This window comes from Cetorhinus maximus, chromosome 12 (assembly GCF_964194155.1).
Source record: "Cetorhinus maximus chromosome 12, sCetMax3.hap1.1, whole genome shotgun sequence".
Classification (NCBI taxonomy): Eukaryota; Metazoa; Chordata; class Chondrichthyes; order Lamniformes; family Cetorhinidae; genus Cetorhinus; species Cetorhinus maximus.
The window spans coordinates 26115640-26138053 of NC_135890.1; the positions used below are offsets into that span (position 1 = coordinate 26115640).

At 46.7% G+C, this 22414-nt stretch overlaps 1 long non-coding RNA gene across 1 annotated transcript in view; it reads left to right on the forward strand.

The window, feature by feature from the left end:
* The first annotated feature begins 465 nt into the window (after nt 1–465).
* The window catches only part of LOC144687322 (uncharacterized), a 74622-nt gene continuing 52673 nt past the window's right edge, over nt 466–22414 (forward strand). Inside the window, exons 1-2 of the long non-coding RNA XR_013578114.1 lie at nt 466–665; nt 1921–1988. This is a non-coding gene — a long non-coding RNA (uncharacterized LOC144687322). The remainder of the gene's footprint in view (nt 666–1920; nt 1989–22414) is intronic.

Genomic DNA, 22414 nt, shown 5'->3' on the forward strand with positions numbered 1-22414 from the left:
TCCTTAATAATAGATTTCAGCTTTTTCCTGATGATTGATGTCAGGCTCACTGACCTGTAGTTCCCTGTTTTCTCTTTCCCTCCTCTCTCAGAAAGCAGAAGCTACTTTTCCTAACCATGCTAGAAAGTAGGGAAGTTTGCAAAATCCACAATCTCTGCAGAGTGAGTTTGAACTAATTACAAAGATGTTTATTTGATGCTTCCAAGCAGCAGTAAAATTGAAAATCAGGACCTCAGTGGAGTAAGGAATTAAACTTCCCCCCACCTTTTCTGGTGCTTGCACTGGTGCTTCAATGAAATGCAATATTGTGGTGTCTTGACACTGCCCATTTCACCACTGTTAAATCTTGCTAGTTAATTCTGTAGCCGTGGGCCACAGAGAAGGCTATGCCTCAGGTTGTCTTATCTTCATTAGCTGGAGGATGTATGGTGGTGAAAGCTTATAAAGAGTAAAAATTTGGATAGAAATAATTTTTTACTTCTTAACATTGGTTGAATTTTACACCCAGGTCTGCATCTTACTTGTTATTTTGTTAATTGTATTTTTAATATTTTACTCCTTTCTTATTTAGGGATATGTTTATCAATGCCGAATTCAGGCAACGTATGACCAAAATGATAGGCAGTTATCTAAATTATCTCTTTGATCTGGAATCAGGTGAGGTGGTAAGCAGCTGATCAGTTTCCTATTTCCTAGAACTGTATATGGGACAATAGGGTAAGTGTCAAATGACTATGTATAATTCACTAGTAAATATAAAACTTTTAATTTATCGGCATTAAAGTTAAAAGTCAGTTGCATACATAAACCTTACAATTAAAATGTTCAGAAATATTTCACACTTGTCAGTTATGATATAATTTGTGCATGATTATTAAGTAACTATAAACCATTTTGCACATGTACCATTCCCTAACTTTGTCCATCTCTGGCTTTCTCCCTGTTCTGTTAATCCTTTGTTGTCCTAGATTCATATTCTTTGTCTCTCTTCTTTAAGGTGACATCATTAGACTTTTACACAGCATTCTTAACTAGTCTGAACTGCAAAAACCATAATGTACTTAAAGTACACTATTGTGTAGCTTTCAAGCTGTGTACTATTCAGGTTATTATAAACTCTAATTTTAACCATTGCACCAAATGATAACAAGATCTGGGGATGCAGGGAAATTGGGAGTAAAAATCACAGGAGTGTGCAACTCGCCTGCTTCCCACCGACTTTATATCCCGAGCCATTTTGATAGACAAGTTATAAGCAACACATCCTAGCCCATCGGCTGAGGTAGTGAGAGTCACATTGAAATGCAAAAGTCATGATTTGATGAAGGAGCCCTGGCAATATTTTAACCCAGGGCGACAGGACTCAAGTGCACTGCCAATTGCATCCAGGAAAGTTGGCATAAATAAGAAATTTTTAATTTTTTTAAGATTAAGGGCTAGGAGGAGCAGGAAATCTCATTCAGACTCCAAAAGGAAATCATGGGCCTTCTTTGTCCTGGGTTTCCTCCTAGTGCAACCCATCTCTTGGACTAGATTTTTGATTTTTATATTTTTAAAATAAAATCACTGTGGAAATATGGACCTCTTTCTCATTCAGTGTCTGAGACCCTCTACCTATCAATCCATTCAGCAGGTGACTGTTCTTTCTAGTCCCTGCTTGTGGCTATCTGCTCTGTTTTCCCTGTGCCTGCCCGCCAATCTCATGTTATTTCCATTATGCATTATGTTAATAAATTGTAAGTGTTAAAAGGGCTTAGGTCTCATGTAAGCAATTCAAGGTAAGCTTGCCGCTAGTACCGCAAGCCTCACACTTGCCTCTCCTCTAAGGTTAAAATCAGAGTTATGGTTTTTAATAAAGTAAAATGTTTTTGGGCCAGAATCAAAATGTTAATTATTTACCCTTGCAATATATTTTTCCAGCTTACTCCAGAATTGTATGCGAAAGCATATTTCTTTCATTCAAACAGTATATTGAGAAAGTGCTTTTGGTGAGTATTTTTGAAGGAACTATTTATTAGAAATAAATAAAATCATCAGACTTAATATCTAATTCTTATAATTGTAAACAAAATCACTGGAAAATATAAACCTGTTCCTTATTCAGCATAATTCCTCAGGAATACTTCCTGGTTGCCAACATAGAGAATCACCATGGATATTCTGGCTTAATAAAGATTTTGATCTTGGTAATGTTGATCTGATTCTCCCTTCAGAGTGCGTTATAAAGGTTGACTTGTCTGTGTGGCATTCCTTTATTGTAGTTCCGCATGGTTAAGTTTATTGATGAGGACAAGACAAATCACTCAGCTTTATTAATTATACTTGTTGTCATTTATCAGTCCCCAATTTCATTGATCTAACCACCATCTCTTTTCCAATCCATGGTTAAAAGAAAAATGTGGTGACAATGAATATCCCATTGGCAACAGGAAGTGCTGACAAAATATTTGTCATTAGCTGGTGTTAGGAACAAGAACTTGCATTTACTTTGCGCCTATAATGTAGAGAACCAATCCAAGATGCTTCACAGAGAAGTGAGGAGAAACATAAGACAAAGAAGGAAAGATTAGGGGAGGACACCAAAAACAAGAGTCAAAGAGATTTTAGGAAAGGTCTGAAAGGAAACAAGAGAGGTGAAGGAGTTTAGGGATAGAATTCCAGGGAGTAGAACTTAGGAAACTGAAGACATGAACACTCATGGTTAGGAGAAGGGAGAGGGAATTCACAAGACTTTTGAGTCTAAGGGCGGGATTTTCCACACCCGCCCGCTGCCGGGATCTTCTGGTCCTGCCACAAGTCAGTGAACTTCTGGCTGGGGCACTGCCTTGCCCGCGGGGGGGTCCCGCCTGTGAGGGGACTTGAAAATCCCAGCCTAAGGTGCAGAGATTTCCAGAGGGAGGATTTGTAACCTGGAGAAAGTTATAGAGATAGGGAAGGATGAGACAATAGAGGAATTTAAACACCTAGATGAAATTTTAAATGTCAGCCTTGGTTTAGTGGTAGCATTCTCAGCTCTGAGTCAGAAGGTTATCCAATTCTGCTACCTGAACCTGGGCAAGGAACAATATGTGACACGTGCACTTCAGTAAGGACGTCTTCACTGAAATTTGCCACTTGCTACAGCCACAACTGCAACCTAAGAGCAGGCTAATGGACTGCAGTGCCAGTAGCTGTGAAGGTGACCATGGCCTTGAACTTTTGTGTCTGGCTCCTTGCAACATTTCAGTTTTCCATCCACTGTTATATTGGGAGATCACTGAGGTGCTCAATATTTTGTTCTCTCTTGCTAGAGAGAAGCAGGTGGATTGAGCATGCAACTTTGCTTGTCATGCTCTCCTCAGATCCTGGATCCTCCTGGTCCAGTGTCTCGAGGTTAAATGGACCACAATGCTGCTGCACTGCCTGCTTGGTTCAAGAAAGCTCACCTTGCTGCAGCCCCTGAACTCCGTGAAGTTGGCTTCCAGATAAGAGTGGGAGAGCCAGGGGCCAGCCTTCCCAGGTCTCTGCACCATTCCTCTTGGTGTTCCATCCTAAGAAATTAAGTTCCTGGTGAGGTTCTCTGAAATAAGCCATGGTCACTTTAATTAGAAATCCTTCCTCTAACAAAATGTCTATGTCATCCCACCCAATAAAAACTGGAAAAATCAGATGGGCAAAGGTAGCCTATGTGAGGAGTTCATAAAATGTTTTTGGGATAGTTTCTTAGAACAGCACATTCTGGAGCCAACCAGAGATCAGGCTAGACTAGATGTGGTAATGTGCAACGAGATAGGATTAATTGATACCTCAATTATTTGGGAATGAAAGCAGAGTGAACTGGCAAACGAGATTAAAGGAAAGGGCAATAGAGATGGAATGACAGACATTTAAAAGGATATTTCAGAATACACAGAGTAGACATATTCCAACAAGAAAGAAAAATTCCAAAGCAAGGACCCACCACCTGTGCTTAACGAAAAAAGTTAAAGTATTAAACTTAAAGAAAAAGCATTTAATTGTACAAAGACAGGCGGCAGGTCAGGAGACTGGACAGAAAATAAAGAACAGCAAAGAATGACAAAAAGATTAATAAGGAGGGAAAAATTAGAGTACGAGAGAACATTTAAAAGGATATTTCAGAATACACCTGGAAGCTCGGGTTTCAGAGCAGGAACGGCGGCTGGGGACACTGTGGAGCATCCGCGACTCTGAGAGCATTGTGAATAGCATGTTTAGAGAGGTGATCACACCGCAGCTGAAGGGACTTGAGGAAGGAAGGGAATGGGTGACCACCAGGCAGCCCAAGAGAAACAGGCAGGTAGTTCAGGAGTCCCCTAGGGTCCCACTCGCAAATCGGCATTCCATTTTGGAGGCTGGTTCCTCCAGGGAGTGTAGACAGTGCCAAGGTTCTGGCACCACAAGCAGCCTGTCTGTACAGGAGGGGAGGAAGAGAGGAAGAGCAATAGTAATAGGGGATTCTATAGTCAGGGAAACAGATAGGCGCTACTGTGGCCGTCACCGTGACTCCAGGATGGTGTGTTGCCTCCCTGGTGCCAGGTTCTGGGATGTCACTGAACGGCTGCAGGGAATCCTGAAGGGGGAGGGTGAAAAGGCAGAAGTTATGGTACATGTTGGTACCAATGACAAAGATAGAAAGAGGGATGAGGTCTTGCATCAAGAATTCAGGAAGTTAGACAGTAGACTAAAAAGCAAGACCTCTTGGGTTGTAATCTCCAGATTACTCCCAGTGCCACATGCTAGTCAGCTCAGAAATAGGAGAATAGCGCAGATGAACACGTGGCTTAAGAGTTGGTGCAGGACGGAGGGTTTTAGATTCCTGGATCGCTGGGACTGTTTCAGGGGAAGGTGGGACCTGTACAAGCGCGACGGTCTACATCTGAACCAGAGCGGGACTAACATCCTTGTGGACGGATTTGCTAGTGCTGTTGGGAGGAGTTTAAACTAATTCGGCAGAAGGAGGGGACACAGAATGTTAGCAGAATAGGGACACATCATAATACAGTAAAACAATCAAGTCAGAGGGAGTACAGCTATATTAAGTTTCAAGGGAGTAAGGCACGGCTTGATGGCCTTTACTTTAATGCCAGGAGTATTACACGTAAAACGAATGAGTTAAGGGTGAGGATTGACAGGTGGAATTGTGATATAGTAGCCATCACTAAGACGTGGTTGATGGAGGGGCAGGATTGGCAGCTCAGCATCTTGGGATATAGAATCTTTAGGCGAGACAGGGGAGGGGGTAAAAGAGGAAGAGGCATTGCATTATTAGTTAAGGAGTCAGTTACTGCAGTAAGGAGAGATGATATCTTGGAGGGGGCATCGAATGAAGCTTTGTGGGTAGAGCTTAGGAATAAAAAAGGGGCAGCCACATTTTTAGGTATTTATTATAGACCCCCAGATAGTCAGCGGGAAATTGAGGAGCAAATATGTGCACAATTTGTTGAGGTGTGTAAAAACAATAACAATAGGGTAATTATATTAGGCGATTTCAACTTTCCCAACACTAATTGGGGTAGACATAGTGTTAAGGGCTTGGATGGAGTTGATTTCTTGAAATGTGTACAGGAGAACTTCTTAGGTCAATATGTAGAGGGTCCAACAAGGGACAACACAGTGCTGGACCTAAATCTGGGAATGAAGCTGGACAGGTGGCTGAGGTGGTGGTGGGGGAGCATTTTAGTGATAGTGACCACAACATGGTACAGTTTAAGTTTGTAATGGACAAACAAATAGACAAGTTGTGAAAAATTGTTTTGGATTAGGGGAGAGTGGATTTTAGTAAAATAAGGCAAGATCTGGCCAAGGTAGACTGGGAACAGTTACTTGTGGGGAAATCTACAGAGGAGCAGTGGGGGGTGTTCAAAAAGGAAATGGGGAGGGTACAGGCTCAACATGTTCCCTCTAGGGTGATAGGAAGGAGTAACAAGCCCAGAGAACCATGGATGACCAGAGATATTCAGGTTACGATGAGAAGGAAAAGAGAGGTTTTTAGGGAAGCGAATTAGCGGAGGCATTAGTGGAGTACAGAAAGTGCAGGGTGGAGCTTAAGAAAGCAATTAGGAGAGCAAAGAGGGGATATGAGAAAGCTCTGGCTGGTAAAAGTAGGGAAAATCCCAAGATATTCTATAAGTATATCAATGGGAAGAGGATAACCAGGGAAAGGGTAGGAACAAAAACAAAAAACTACTGCGGATGCTGGAAATCCAAAACAAAAACAGAATTACCTGGAAAAACTAAGCAGGTCTGGCAGCATCGGCAGAGAAGAAAAGAGTTGACGTTTCGAGTCCTCATGACCCTTCAACAGAACAGAAGAGTAGGGCCCATTAGGGACCAAGGGGGCAATCTATGGGTGGAGCCAGATGACATCGCTAGAGTGTTGAATGAATACTTCACATCCGTCTTCACCCAAGAGAATGAGGATGAAGGTATGGAACTCGGGGAGAGAGACTGCGAGGTTCTTAAGCAAATTGATATAGGGAGCGACAAGGTATTGGAGGTGTTGGCAGGCTTAAAAGTGGACACATCTCCAGGTCCAGATGATTTGTGTCCCAGGCTGCTGAGGGAGGCAAGGGAGGAGATCGCAGGGGCTCTGACCCAAATTTTTAATTCCTCTCTGGCCACGGGGGAGGTGCCAGAGGACTGGAGAACTGCTAATGTGGTTCCACTATTTAAGAAGTGTTGTAGAGATAAGCCAGGGAACTACAGGCCAGTGGGTCTCACGTCAGTGGTAGGGGAACTATTGGAGAAAGTTCTGAAGGAGAGAATCTATCTCCACTTGGAGAGGCAAGGTTTGATCAGGGATAGTCAGCATGACTTTGTCAGAGGGAGGTCATTGCTAACAAATTTGATTGAATTTTTTGAGGAGGTGACCAGGTGTGTAGATGAGGGTAGTGCAGTTGGATGTAGTTTATATGGATTTCAGCAAAGCCTTTGACAAGTCCCACATGGGTGACTTATAAAAAACGCAAATGCACATGGGATACAGGGTAATTTGATAAGTTGGATTCAAAATTGGCTTAGTTGTAGGAGACAGAGGGTGACTGAAAGCCACCCTCTGTCTCCTACAACTGGCATGCCACAGGGATCTATGCTGGGTCCCCTATTATTAGTCATTTATATAAACGACATAGATGACTATGTGGGGGGTAGGATTAGTAAGTTTGCGGATGACACAAAGATTAGCCGGGTGGTTAACAGTGAGGTTGAGTGTCTTGGGCTACAGGAAGATATAGATGGGATGGTCAAATGGGCAGATAAGTGGCAGATGGAATTTAACCCTGAAAAGTGTGAGGTTATACACTTTGGAAGGAGTAATTTGACAAGGAAGTGTTGAATGAACAGCATGATACTGGAAAGTTCTGAGGAACAAAGGGACCTTGGCGTGTGTGTCCATAGATCTCTGAAGGCAGAGGGGCATGTTAGCAGGGTGGTGAAAAAGGCATATGGGACACTTGCTTTTATCAATCGAGGCATAGATTACAAAAGTAGGGAGATCATGTTGGAGTTGTATAGAACCTTGGTGAGGCCACTGCTGGAGTACTGTGTGCTGTTCTGGATGCTACATTATAGGAAGGATGTGATTGCACTGGAGGGGATGCAGAGGAGATTCACCAGGATGTTGCCTGGGATGAAACATTTAAGTTATGAAGAGAGGTTGGATAGACTTGGGTTGTTTTTGTTGGAGCAGAGAAGACTGAGGGGCGACCTGATCGAGGTGTACAAGATTATGAGGGGTATGGACAGGCTGGATTGGGAGCAGGTGTTCCCCTTAGTTGAAGGATCAGTCACGAGGGGACATAAGTTCAAAGTGAGGGGCAGGAGGTTTAGGGGGGATGTGAGGAAAATCTTTTTTACCCAGAGGGTGGTGACGGTCTGGAATGCGCTGCATGGGAGGGTGGTGGAGGCGGGTTGCCTCACTTCCTTTAAAAAGTACCTGGATGAGCAGTTGGCATGTCACAACATTCAGGGCTATGGGCCAAGTGCTGGTAAATGGGATTAGGTAGGAAGGTCAGGTGTTTCTCTCATGTCGGTGCAGATTCGATGGGCCAAAGGTCCTCTTCTGCACTGTGTGATTCTGTGAGAAAGCTAGCTGGAAAAATAATGACGGATGGTAAGAGTTTCTGTAGATATTTAAAGAAGAAAAGAGTTAACAAAGTGAGCGTTGGTCCAAAAGAAAGTGAGTCTGGGGAATTAATAATGAAAAATAAGGAGATGGTGGATGAATTGAACAGGTATTTTGCATTGGTCTTCATTATAGGGGATACGAATATCATCCCAGAAATAGCTGTAAATCATGAATTAGAAGGGAGGGAGGAATGCAGGAAAATTACAATCACCAGGAAGTGATATTTAGCAAGTTCTTGGAGCTGCGGACTAACAAATCCGCAGGTCTTGATTGACTTCATCTTAGGGTCTTAAAGAAGTGGCTAGTGAGATAGTTGATGCATTGGTTTTAATTTCCAAAATTCCCTGTATTCAGGAAAGGTGCCATTAGATTGGAAAATAGCAAATGTAACTTCTTTATTCAAAAAGGGAATGAGACAGAAAGCAGGAATCTACAGGCCAGTTAGCTTAACATCTGTCATAGGGAAAATGTTGGAAACTATTATTAAAGATGCTATGGCAGGGCACTTAGAAAAAAATCAAGGCAGTCAGGCAGACTCAATATGGTTTTGCAAAAGGGAATTCATGTTTAACCAATTTATTGGAGTTTTTAAAAGGAGTCACATGTGCTGCGGATAAGGCGGAACCGGTGGATGTACTGTACTTAGATTTCTAGAAGGCATTTGATAAGGTGCCACATCTAAGATTATTGTGGAAAAGAAAAACTCATGGTCTAGGGGTAACATATTGCATGGATAGAAGACTGGCTAGCTAACAGGAAACAGAGGGTAGCCATAAATGGGTCTTTTTCTGGTTGGCGGAATGTAAAGAATGGTATTCCACAGGGACCAGTGCTGGGGCCTCAACTTTTTACGATTTATATAAATGATTTGTATGGAGGGACAGAAGGTATGGTTGCTAAATTTGCTGATGATACAAAGATAGGTAGGAAAGTAAGTTGTGAACAGGACATAAGAGGGCCACAAAGGGACATAGGTTAAACGAGTGGGCGAAGATCTGGCAAATGCAGTATAATGTGGGAAAAAGTGAAATTTCCCATTTTGGCAGGAAGAATAAAAAGAAGCATATTATCTAAATGGTGAGAGATTACAGAACTCTGAGGTTCAGAGGGATATGGGTGTCTAGTGCATGAATCACAAAAGGCTAGTATGCAGATACAGCAAGTAATTAGGAAAGCTAATAGAATGTTATTGTTTATTGTGAGCAGAATTGAATATAAAGGTAGGGAGGTTATGCTTCAGTTGAACAGAACACTGGTGAGACCGCATCTAAACTAATACCTGGGATGGCCATGTTGTCTGATGAGGAAAGGTTGGACAGGATAGGCTTGTGTCTGCTGGGGTTTATAAAAGTAAGAGATGGTTTGAATGAAACATATAAGATCCTGAACGATCTTGACAGGATGGATGTGGAGAGTATGTTTACTCTTGTGGGAGAATCACTGTTTAAAAATGAGAGGTTGCCCATTTAAGACAGAGATGAGAAGAAATTTTTTCTCTCAGAGTGTAGTGAGTCTCTTGAACTCCCTTCCTCAAAAGGCAGTGGAAACAGAGTCTTTGAATGTTTTCAAGGCAGAGGTTGTTAGATTCCTGATAAACAAGGGGGCAAAAGGTTATTGAGGGTAGGTGGGAGGTTACAGTCAGGTCAGCCATGATCTTGTTGAATGGCAGAGCAAGCTTGAAGGACTGCTTGGCTTACTCTTGTTCCTAACTCATATGTTTGTGTGTTTGTATTTAACATTGGTCTATACAGAGGAGAGCTCTTAACTGGCAAAGGGCAACTGGAAGGCTTGTTACTCCCAACTATTGGGTACACACCTGAATATCGTCTTGACATCCGAAGTAAAATTTAAATTGGGAAACTTCAGCCCAATACTTCCGTTGCCTGGACTGCTCTGAAGGTCCTGTGGTACTCTGTAGAGTGGATATAAAGATTCATGGTGCATGCTGTACAATCTTGCCATCATGATGGAACAGCCCTTGTCACCAACTTTACGGCAAACTGCTTGAGGAGCAGGAGCATGTGGAAGAGCATGAGGGGAAGGAAGCAACTTAGATAGCCCCTTTCCATCTGGACTATCCGTGAAGAGCTCACCTTAATGTGATACCAGTAACTACAACCCAATTCCCCATTCACCAGCCGCCCCAGACCTTATCTTCCCTCTGTCACTGACTGCGAGAGCGTCTGCTTGGCCACAATGCAAAAATAAAAGTCACCACAAAATAAACATTCCAAACCAAATTTTAAATGGAATCATATCAAATTGTATACAAATGTCAACTAATCATCCTTGTGCATTCCCCTAGCACCCTTCTTCTGTGTGCTTTAGCCTGTCCTGGAGTTTCTATACTGTGCTATTGCAATGCCTGCAGCCTGCCTAGTAGAAGGCTGCCCACTTTTTTTGAAGGAGACTGCAAATGGCATTGCAGGATGACCTTGAGAAACTCTTGGCCCTGTAGGCCTGGCAGCACTAGCCAGGCATGGGCAGCAGCAATCTGGGCTGGCTGGCTGATAGATGATAGCAAGTGAACTGGCAGTGACAGGGGTGGGTGAATGAATGCAGCCTTCATGAGAAATGACAAGCTCATGCTCCTTGGAGCCACTGCGCCTTAGTAATCTGTTGCTTACTCTAATCCAGTCATGGTGGCAACAGTCTGAACTTGCATGGCAGTGAGTTGACCTTGGATGACAGCAATCAGAACTTCTACAGCAGTGGTCAGCATTCATGTGGCTGCTGCATGTGCTTTAATGGAAGTTGTAACATCAACCATCAGAAGCTGTATCTTGGTTGGGTGCTCAAGTGCGTGAACCGAGTTTGTTACCTTTTCCATTATGAAAAGTGTGTGGCTCCAAACTCTCTGGAAATTCCTGTGCCAAGTTGGCGTTGGATACCTCCATGCTCCTTGATTTTAATCGCAGGCTTCCTGGCAGTCTTCCTAATGCACCAAGCATTTTGTTGTGCATGCCCATCAGCATCCTTCTGTACTCTGCCACATTGAAATGCTCACCTGAGTCTTCTGCATCAAATCCCATGTGTGTCTTCACCTTCTGGTGAGCTGGCACTTGTGTTATCCTGCCTTGCAACCTGCCCTGGCTGCAGCCCACATGTTCCTGGTGCAGATCTCGCCTTTTAATCTGTCCTGTAAGATAAGTGCAATATCAGTATCTGAGCTGATGGCTGCGGGTGTGATTCAAATAACAGTGCTATGTCTTCATCATTGCTCTCTTTTTGGTATTCTTCCACTGACTGGCCACTTGGAAATGGGATTTCTTCCTGAGATCTGCAATATTTAAAAGATGAATGTACCCCTTAGAGAGATGACAAGTCTCCCAGAAGAAAAGTTTGATCTGGTGACTCTTCTTGATTCAGTGTCTCTAAAAAGAGTAAGTTCTGTTGAGCAGGTCTTTCTGCAGCTTCTCCTGCACCCTCCTTCCTCCCTCAAGCTCTTTCTTTGATAATTACTCCTCCACAGCTGCTGCTGGATCAATAGCTTAACTTAATTACAAGATACTGTTATGCATGATGCAGCAGACAACCATGATATGGGAGACGTGAGGAGGTCCATTTTGAAGGAACCCCCAGTTTATCCAGATACCCTAATCACTATTTCAACATGCCACTGACTCATGTGATTATTGGCCTAGTGCTACCATGGCTATCAGTGTACCACCTTTCAGTTGCCATTGAGGGTGCTGGATGGGTGTCATCATGGCAATAATGGGTAGGCCATTTGCCCTAGTAGTCCACCCTTGGACCTGCTACTCTTCGTCAAAAGTGACAGAGATATTGGACTGATACAGAATTAATCCATCTGGCTGCTAGCAGCATTATTTTGTTTTTTTTGAAGGCACTACATCTTAATAACTCTTTCAAGTGCAACCATGCACACACCTGGATAACTTATAGACGATTGCAATGGTGCTTCAGTCACAACGTTAAAGAGTAAATAGCTGCATGGACTTGTTTGAACCTGGCAGTTACTGCAAATTCTAATGCTCTGTCATGTTGACTGGCAGGATCTATGGGGAACTTGATGTACTGGCTTACCTTAGCGAACATAATATCTGTCACTTGCTTTATGCACGTAAGTGAAACTGACTGGCTAACATGTGGCCATGTACCCCGTTGCAACCTGGAATGACCACAAGGCAAAGAAAATTGAGGAAACTATCACTTTGATTGTTGCTGGTAGAGAGTGACCAGTTGGCACAGAAGACCAGTTTTTTGTGTAGGAGGTTCCTACTGTTTGTTGGGTGAACATGTTCCTCTTTGCACATTATTCTTTGGTGAGCTCTGGCCTAATGACACTGGAGCTAAGATTTTGCTGGTCCATAGGAAGGGGGCCAGGAAGTGGGGGTGGGGTGCGCGGGTAAAATTGTAGGGAACTGCATCGGATGGGCTCCCTGACATAATCCTGTTACATTTTACCGATGGTGGGACTGGAGGTGGAGAGGCTGCCCTCACCAAGGAAGTTGGCTGCTAATTTCCATTATGAAAGGCCCAATAAGGGGCCATTTCACGGTGCTGTTAGCATTTTGGCGGGTCAACTCCCACCATGCAGGGAGGCCACCAGGTACATGGAGGCAGCTTCCCAGCAGCAGGCTTGGGTGGGGGGGAGAGAGAGGGTGGATGAAGGAAGGCGGAGCTTTCAGGGGCAGGGAAGGCATCCCCGCAGCCCAAATGATTTCCCCAGAAGGGTTTCCCCTTCAAAACTGGGCCCAATGATTAATTTTCTTTTTATCTTCTTAACCTCCTAACTGTTGTGGCTTCTGCATACCTCAGCAGCAACCGCCTCTCCCAATTCACTGCTGAAGCTTCAGAGCTGTTGGACTGATTGGACTAGTAACATCAGGAGTCTGCCTGATGGAGGCTGAATCCAGAGAAGGCCAATTAGGTGGTCGCCTGTCGTAAAATTGCTGAGCATGTCCCAGTACCAACAAGTGTGGGCTTACATCCACTTATTTTATCTCGATGCCGGGATCCTGACTCCCTCATAAAATTCAACCCTGTGGCCGGAATTTTCTGTCCACATTGACATCGAACATAATGGCAGGCATGAGCGGACGGTATGGCGGAAGGCCAAAAATCAGTTCCATGCCGTCATGAAACCAGTTTGTGATCGTCTGCTCCACCTGTTAATGGCGGACCGCCTTTCCCGTCACCGCAGGTCAGGAACATAATTTTAATACATCTGCATCTAATTATAAGACCTGCTCACTGGAATCATCACCTCACATCAAATTTACTGCCCATGTGGGCAGGAAAACACACCAGTGCAGAACACATCTTGACAAGTGTGACGTGCAGAAGCCCGGACTTAACCTTGCTCACTTCACGGACTTTCAAGGAGCAGGAGTTGCTGGAGCCCTACAGCTACCAGATTCTGAAGGAACACATGCTGGGTGGATTCTGATGGACATGGTTCCACTGCGAAGTAGCTCACGAAAGGTGGAAGGTCAAGGGTGATGTCTGGGGTCTGCTTCAAGGCATCAGTGTCTTGGCCATGGTCTGCCATGGATGATTGTCGAGGGGGTGGAGAGGAAAGTCTAGGTTTGACTGGGAGATGAAGTTGTACCGGTGGGAGTGAAGTTGGGAGGGGGGGGAATGATGGTGTCAGATGAGGGGTGAGGTTGGGAGGGAGGGGAAGGAGGACAGGGGGGAGGAGGGTGTAATGGGAGAGAATACAGTAACTGAGGAGTTAGGTGCAAGGGGGTGGAGGAAGGTGTAAGGAAAAGAGTCTGGAGGGAGGAAGGAATCCGGGGGAAGGAGTCTCAGGGGAGGAAGGAGTTTGGAGGGGGTAAGGAGTCCAGAGGAGGAGGGAGTTCAGAGGGGCGGAAGAGTCCAGGGGAGGTAGGAGTTCCAAGGGGGGAAGGAGTTCAGGGGGAGGAAGGAGTAATGGTGGAGAAAGGAATAAGGGTGGAGGAAGGACTAAAGGTGGAGGAGGAGGAGTAAGGGTGGTGGAAGGAGTGGGGGGGCGGGAGATGTTCAGCTGAACGTGCAAGGAAGAGGTCTGTGGAGTCGATGACTGCCTCCTGAGGAGTGAATTGAGGGTGGGCGTTGAAGGAGGGAATGGTGAGAATGAGAGAGGGCAGAGTGAGCTGGTAGGGTGGGAGAGTGAGGGTGCGATGGTAGCAGTAGAAGGGACAACAAGGGTGGTTGTTGGGGACTCGGAGGCAGACATGGACCCTGAGGGTGGGAAGGAGGAGGTCGGGGAGGTCAGTGTGGATAGGAGTTGGATTCTCGGGAAGGTAGGAAATGTGCACGTTCACCTGGACATCCCGGAAAGAAAAGGGTTCTGATTGGTAGGTGACAGTGGGGAAGTGAAAGGTGATGCCAGTGGGGGTCAACAGTGATGGGGAAAAGACATGTGTGACCGGGGGAGGGCAAAGGATGAAAGGAGCCTCATGTTGGGTGGGCACAGGTGCTCCATGGGAGTGCAATCTGTTGGTGGGCAGAGATGCAAGACAGCATAGATGGACAACTGAAAGAGAACCCCAGCAGGCAGCATTGAAATACTCTGGACATTGACATGAGTGTGATTGAGGAGGGCTCTGCATGTGTGAGAGTGCTTGCATGAGGCTCCAAACACACACATTTCTCCCTGCAGAATCACTTGTGTGCCAGCTGCATGCAGCTGAACTGCTAGTGGGGGTGGCAAAGCCTGTAAATGAAGCTGAAAAACACCATTACACATTATTCAGTGAAAATGAATATATTTTCAAATTATGAAGTGACAAAATTTGTTCACCCGTGCAATCACTTGTGATTATAATTTCTTAACTTTTTGAGGCCTACCACCTTTTTTAGACGTTGCCCTGACATCCACAGCAAGGTGGAGGCAGCCTGTGCAATGGTTGGCTCTGTTGCCTCAGGTGACTTCAGTGTGGGTCCCCTGGAGAGCCGAGGACTTGAGGGCCCCGGCTTGCTTTGGCTGTCCTCTTGTGGGTCAGCTGCTCCCTCTGTGGTGACAGAGGATGAGGTTGAGGACGTCATAGGCAAAGGGGACTTGGAGGGAGAGAACAGCCTCTGAGATTCCTGAGTGGATGACCCGCTCCTCCTCCCTTTGGGTGCCCGAGGGCCTCACCCTGACTCCTTAAGAGGAAGGAGCACCTGTAGGGATGTTGAGGCACCCCGTTTCCCTCTTGCATTACCACTGCAGGAACTCACCCATGGCTACTCCAATGGAGTGCAGGTCTGCGTGCCTCTCTGCGTTCTGCTAGACCAGGGTCTCCATGGTGTCCGCCATCCTTCCCATGGAGACCTTCATACGCGCACATATGGGCACCGCTTCATCAGAAAACAGGCAGATGCACTCCTCTGACTCATGTGCCACTCTGTTGAGGGCTCCCAATGGTTCTGCATGATGTTCCCCTGCCTTCTGCTGATTCTCCACAATGAGATGGCAGGCTGAATCGAGAGGCTTATCATTTGACTTGGACCTCACAGATGCCTCTTCCCCAGCAGTCCTCCAAGTGCCAGGGAGCTCGGCTGAACTTGCCTCCTCCTGCTGTGGACACGTGTCCTTGCGGTGACCACCAGATCGTGAACCCAAGCCTGCCTTAGATCTAGGTTCCACCGAAGTTTGTGTCTCCGCCCTGGTGGAGGGTGTGGGTAAGTGCTATAATGGGTCTTCCAGCCTGCTTATTTCCAGCTCTTCAATGGAGAAGGTGTCCTCATCGCTGGAGGTGTGAACATGAATGGAACTGAGGGACTGACTGGCTGAGGGTGTTGGTTGCTGGCAGAGCTCCCTGTGAACCAAAGTAGAGATAATTAGTGCATGGCAGCAGAGTCAAAAGCAGGAGAGAGAGCACTCATTGTTGTGTTGCGAGATGGATGATGTGGTGCAGGATCCTTGTGGGTGTTCACCGCTGACCTCACCATCACTGCAGAAACAGTCCACATCCTCACCAGTCAGTGTTCCTCAAAATGAATGAGGTGCCTAATGTGGGCCACTCCACCCCTAGTCTGAATCTCTCCCTGCTGTTGTGAGCCACCTTCTCCTGCATGAAAAGAGATGAAGAGAGTGTGAGCAGGACGCATGGAATGTTTGTGTGGCAAATGGAGCCATGGACAGGATGAGGACAAGAGCTCCAGAGGATATGAGCCTGATGGAAATGTGAGGGTGTGTGTGAGAGTTAGTGCTGTCGTCCCTTGAGATGTGAGATCCCTATGGATGTGTGTTGGGTTTGGGAGTGTGAGAGTTGAGAGTGATGAGTAAAGTGACTTACCCTGGTGGAATGGATGAGACCATTCATCCTCTTTTGGCACTGGGTGACTGTCCTCCTTTGCAGGGCATTGGCGCTGACCACTGCCACCACCGCCTCCCATGCTAGATTGGTGACATTGATTGCTGGCCTTCGCCCAGAGCAGGAATAGAGGATATCGCGGCGGGCCTCCACTGCATCCAGTGGGTACTTCAGGGAGGTGTCGCTAAATATGGGAGCAGCATGTTTCCTCCATTTGGCAGCTATCAGTGCCAGCAGCTTCCTATCCCTTGAAGAGTGCTAGCCCCTTGGATGGGCAGCCTTTAAATATTGCACCTGGTTTACTGAAGGCCTGAGGTGATGGCAGGCTGGAAAAATCAGAGGACGCCCACCGGCCTGTTTCCCGGGAATGCATAATTAATGAGGTGGGAATGGGACGGTATGATGCAAAAACCTACCATTGCAGCCAGCAGGTGAAATGTCCTTTTCCCCACCCACTACTGCACTTAGGGCGGAATCGTCCCAGATTTGCACTATGTGAAGGGTAGGGACTGCAGAACCTCCATTCTGTTTGGGGTTCCGACAGCACCTGATGTTTTATTTGCTGTTGGTGCTGCTGCTTCTCTTGGCTTCTTCATCCTCCAGTGCCTATAATTGAAGTGTTTAAATCACTCCCATGCCCACTCTCCTCAATCACTCTCCCTGAAGGCAAAAATAAAATTGGCCAAGAATTTTCACAAAATTATTATAATTAGTAATGAAGTTGCAAAATTTTTCACACCATTCAACTAAGAATTTCAGCACAAATACGTAGTTTTTGCCTGCATGGGCTTGCCCTTTAATGAAGGTTTTTAAATGCTGCTTCTGGCTTTAAGACTACTGAGTGGTCCTGATCCTCCATGCAACAATAGGCACCAAAAATAACATCTACACCTTCATCATCTCATGGACCCAATTTGCATAAGTTATTCTTCTACGACTAGTGTTTAGGCAAACTGTGGGCCTCAAGAAAATGCTATTGACAGAAATGAGGCAATTGGTCCCAAACTACGATTTTTGGAGCACTATCACATTGTTCATTGTTTCCACTGCACAGGAGCTCTCAAAGTTCGCCCCCACAGGTAATAGAGAACTTAAAGTCTAAGTAAATCGCTTTGTGACAGAAACTGAAATCAGCAGCACTCCAAAGCATTAGATATTAAAATTGGGTAGCACTCTTAAGTTTATTAGTTCTCTCCTCCATGTCAAAAAGATTTGCATTATTGGTTCATCTTACAGATTTGTCCCAGCCCACCCAGTTAGCCCACAGATGGTCTTCCATTTTCATGAGTGGAATTCCAGTAGCGCATTCCTGCATCATGGTTTGATATCCCTCCCACTTGCTAAGAAAGTTGCTGTTGGGCTTCTGTCTCTGGCTGACACAGTCACTGCACAGGTGAGCTGGCATCAAGAAGAATAAAATGCACACCAACTGACTTGACTATTCTCTGCTCACCTTGCAATATCCTCTTTCAAGGAATGCCCCTGTTGCTTTTGAAACGTTTTCTTGAAGCACCCCATTATGCTTTACATGTATCCATTCAGTGTGGAGCTCCATTGGGCAACTGTACAACAAAAATTCTGAGACAACAATTGCTATCAAGTTTAAATGGGCCTGCTTCCACTAGCAATCTTTTGGCAGGCCTTCCCACCTGCTATGGGGATTTTCCTGCAACAGACCCTGAATTTATTTTCAGACTCTTGTTTGCCATCACTCCCTTCTTGTTATCCACTTCCCCACTCCTTCATTTCCATCCCCTTCTACTTTCACACCCTCCCAACTGTTTCCCACTGTCTTCACCTCCTCCTCCTCCTCCTCTCTCCTCTCCCTTAGTAGTTTCAATTTCTTTGGGAATTCAAAAACAAATGATAATTGCACAGGTAAAGTAGAAGCAATATGTGTACTGCAACAATATTCTGTTAACATAAATAATGTAAGATACAGGGCAGAATCAGCCCACAATTGCACTAAGTGTGGTAGTGGGCATTTTACCCTCCGGCTGCAATGGCGGATTTTCACACCGTATCATCCTCTTCCCACCCCATAAATTATACAGCCATGGGCAACAAGCTGTCTCGCTGGCGGGTGGCCTCCCATTTACCCGCCGTGCCGTTACCTTGCCGCTTCCTCACTCCTGGGGCCATATTTAAGCTGCAGCCGTGTGCACAGTCCTCAATGTTTGCAATCCAGGACTGCTCTAGTGAAGTCATGGCCCCAAAAGCCAAGAAGAGTGCAGCCCCCAAATTCAATGATGCATCCCTGGAACACCTTTTGGATACCGTGGAGGCATGCCTAGATGTCCTCTACTCCCGCTCTGGCTGCAGGAAGCCCATCAGTTGCACCACTCTGGCTTGGGAGATGGTCAGTGCCAACATTGCACGCAAGACGTCAGCCATCCAGTGCAGAAAAAGGATGAATGATCTCATCCTTGTCACCAGGGTAAGTCAACATTCTCATCACTCTCAACTCGCCCCTCACAAGCCCATCACACATCCACTGGCATCTCACTCACTGCAAGCTCAAGGGACATCACCAGTCACTCTCTCTCATACACGCACCCTCATATTTCCATCTCATCTCATCTCATCTCTGGAAATCTCCTCCTCATCCCGTCCATGGTTCCACTCAGCACACACGCACGCCTGGCATTCTTCTCACTTGGCCTGGCATGCGTCTTGCTCAGACTCCCTCGTCTTTATGTAGGACAAGATTGCGCACAATCAGAGACTAGGGATGGAGTGCCAGACATCAAGGTCCCCACTCCATTCAAGAATTGCATGTTGGAGCTGGCTGGAGAGGACACAGACCATTCCTGAGGCGGCAGTGAGGTCGGCAGCAAGCATCCACATGAGGATCCTGCACCAGATCATCCCTCTGTAAAATCTACTCTGAGTCCATGTTCTGTATGTAACATGTCTGTCAAGCACTAATAATCTCCACTTTCTCTCCTGGCCACACTGCCACGTCACCCTCAGGCAACCTTGACCCCGATTCCAGTGCCGAGAGCACCTCAGATGAGGACCCAGAGGACAGCACCATTGAAAACTCATCACGGTGCAAACCCATATCTTCCACAACTTAGTGACACACATCTCAGTAGGACCTAGATATAGAGCAGCCTCAGGATCACAACCTGGTATGCACAGCACACAATCTGTTTCACAGCAGGCAGGGGCAGGGACATCCAAGGTCACTGGTAGAGGACTGCTGAAGACAAGGAATCTGCTGAGTCTGAGTCAGATGGTGAGCTTCTGGACCTGGTCCTTAATCAGCTGTTGGAGCTGCAAAGACAATCACAGGGACATCAGTAAAGGATGTCTGGTGCACTCCTCAGATTGCAAGGGACGATGGAGGAGTCCGCCACCTTGAGTCTGAGGTGTTTGCGCCATCGTACTGATGCACCAGGATGGCGGCTGCCATGGAAACCTTGGTCCAGGACATCGGTCCTGCACTGCTGCATGGGTTGAACTCCATTGCTGACGCCATAGTTGGCCTCCAACAGTGTCAACGTGAGAGGGGTGCAGGGCAGCTTGATCTCACTCTAGCTTCCTCCTCTCCTCAAGGAGTCAGCCAGGGGCCGTCGGGCACCCATAGGGAGGAGGACCAGCTGCTCGACATGCCGGGGCCATCCACCCTGGTGGCTCCGGGAATGTCCGGCTGATCTAAATCCCCTCTTCCTGTGACCCCATCATCTCCAGCTCCACAGGCCGGGGAGGGTGCACCTAGCCCACAGCAGGACACCCAAAGCAGGCTGGGGCCCTCCAGGTCTCAGCCCTCCAGAGGATGCCCGCCAAGGTCATTCCAGACAGGATTTAGCAGTCAGCAGGCTACCTCCGCCTCCACTGTGGATGTCAGGGGAGCACTAAGATGTAGCGGGAGGGTTAGGAAGGTTAAGCAGATATAAAAAAAAATTGTTTCGAGTTATCAACAGTCACAGACTGCAACTCTTTCGAGTACAATCACAGTTCTTGGTTTCCGAGAGTGGGACATGAACCCACAACCCTCTGATTCAAAGGCGAGGGTGCTATGACCTGAGCCACAGCTGACATAGTTGCAACATGTGGGCACAGGTGTTAATCACTTGTACACAATGTTCACTATTGTAAATTAACTCCCAGAATTCCTCTTTGTGTCTCCTTGTTATGCTGAGCAGTGTTCATGTCATTCAGGTGTGAAACCTTGGTTCCTGCACAAGATAAAGGCAAGTGTCTCAGTCCAGGGCCCCTTCCCTGTGCAGTGTGCAATCTTCAGAGCATAGTGATTGTCCAGCTTCAAGCTCACTGAACACACCAGTGATGCCTGCACCTTGATGGTGCTTGTCATTGCTGCCAGAATGTCTTGGGCAGGCATCACAGAGTTCAGTCATTCTCTCTTGTGTGTTCTCAGCACCTTTGAGTTGGGACTGGCCCCCATCTCTTCAGCATCTGTGTCCAGTGACAGTGTGGTCCTGAAGGGTACAGGTGATGAAGGTTGCCAAAGGATCAGGTACACTTAAAGTTTCATGGCTGTGTCTCCATGAGATAACGCTGATCACAGAGTGCAAGTGAGCTTCCATCAGCCACACAGGAGTCAAACGTTCGCAGAGGCAATGTGAAGATCTATGGTGTGTCCTTACTGCATGTTGTCATCATCCTCCTGGAACCTTGCGAGCATTAGGGCCTCTGCTGCATCTCCATGACATGAGTCTGAGCACTGAGGGTATGTGCACTGCCATCAGTCACACAGGAATCAAACATTCACAGATGCAAGGTGAGGATGTCAGGACCGTCCTCGTTGCATCTTGTCATCATCTTCCGTGAATCTTGTGGCTATGAGGGCCTTGCGAGTGCGCCTGTCTCGTCTAGCCAGTGCATTGGCCTCATGGCCAGCATCTTTGCCTTTGAGACCTCATGACCCTCATCCCCTTCGATGCCCTCCTCATCAGAGGAGATGTGCAGATCTTCCATCTCCTGCTCAGCCAGGTTCTCCCCCCGCCATTGCAGTGCCAGGTTGTGTAGCACACAGCAAGCTATGATGATGCACAACACCCTCTGGGAACTGTATTGCAGTGCTCCATTAGACCTGTCAAGGCACCAGAACCTCATTTTCAATATGCCAATCATGTCCTCCACCAAAGTCCGTGTTGCACCAGGAGCCTCATTATACCATCCCTCTGCTGCAGTCTGAGGGTGCCACATGGGCGTCATCAGCCATGTCCTATCTGGGTAGCCCTTGTCCCTGAGGAGCCGACCCTGGAAAATGTCAGGGATCTGAGACCTGCTGAGCATGTAGGAGTCGTGGACGATCCCTGGGAACTGTGTGCAGACCTGTAGGATTCATTTGTGGTGGCTGCAGACCAGCTGAAAATTCAGTGAGTGGAAGCCCTTGTGGTTCACATACTGGACTGGTCATTGCCATGGGGATCTTTGAGCCACGTGAGTGCAGTCGATGGCACCCTGCACCTGTGGAAAACCAGAGATCTGCGCAAATCCCAGCATTCTTGCTTCCTGGCTTGCCTGATCCCGGTCGAAATGCACAAAGTTCTGTGCCTTTGCGAAGATGGCATCCGTGGCCTCCTGGATGCAATTGTGGGCGGAGGCGTGCGTGATCCTACACTGGTCACCTGTGGAGCACTGGCGTAAAAATTAAGCATTGTGATCACTTTCATAGCCACTGGCAGTGGATTTCCTCCAAGTCCCTGTGGCGCCAAGTCCTGCAGCAGATGGCACATGTGACCGACCAGTTCCCTAGACATGCACAGTCTTTGGTGACACTGGTTCTCAGTCATCTGCAGGAATGACAAGCGACACCTATAGACCCTGGGTCTAGCAAGGCACCTATGAGCAATGACTCGCTGTGGATCTTAAGCTGCGTGTGCAGGAGCCTGTGCTACACCTTCATCTTGAGGGTGGTGTTTCTCCCTTTGGCAAGCCAGGCGCCTCCATCGCACTCTTCTTCTCTGCCTCCTGTAAGCCATGAGGCATACCGCTAGATCACCAGGCTCCATGATCCTGATGTTCTTCTCCTGCAGGATCAAAGAGAGAGATGCATCGGTTGGCAGATGTC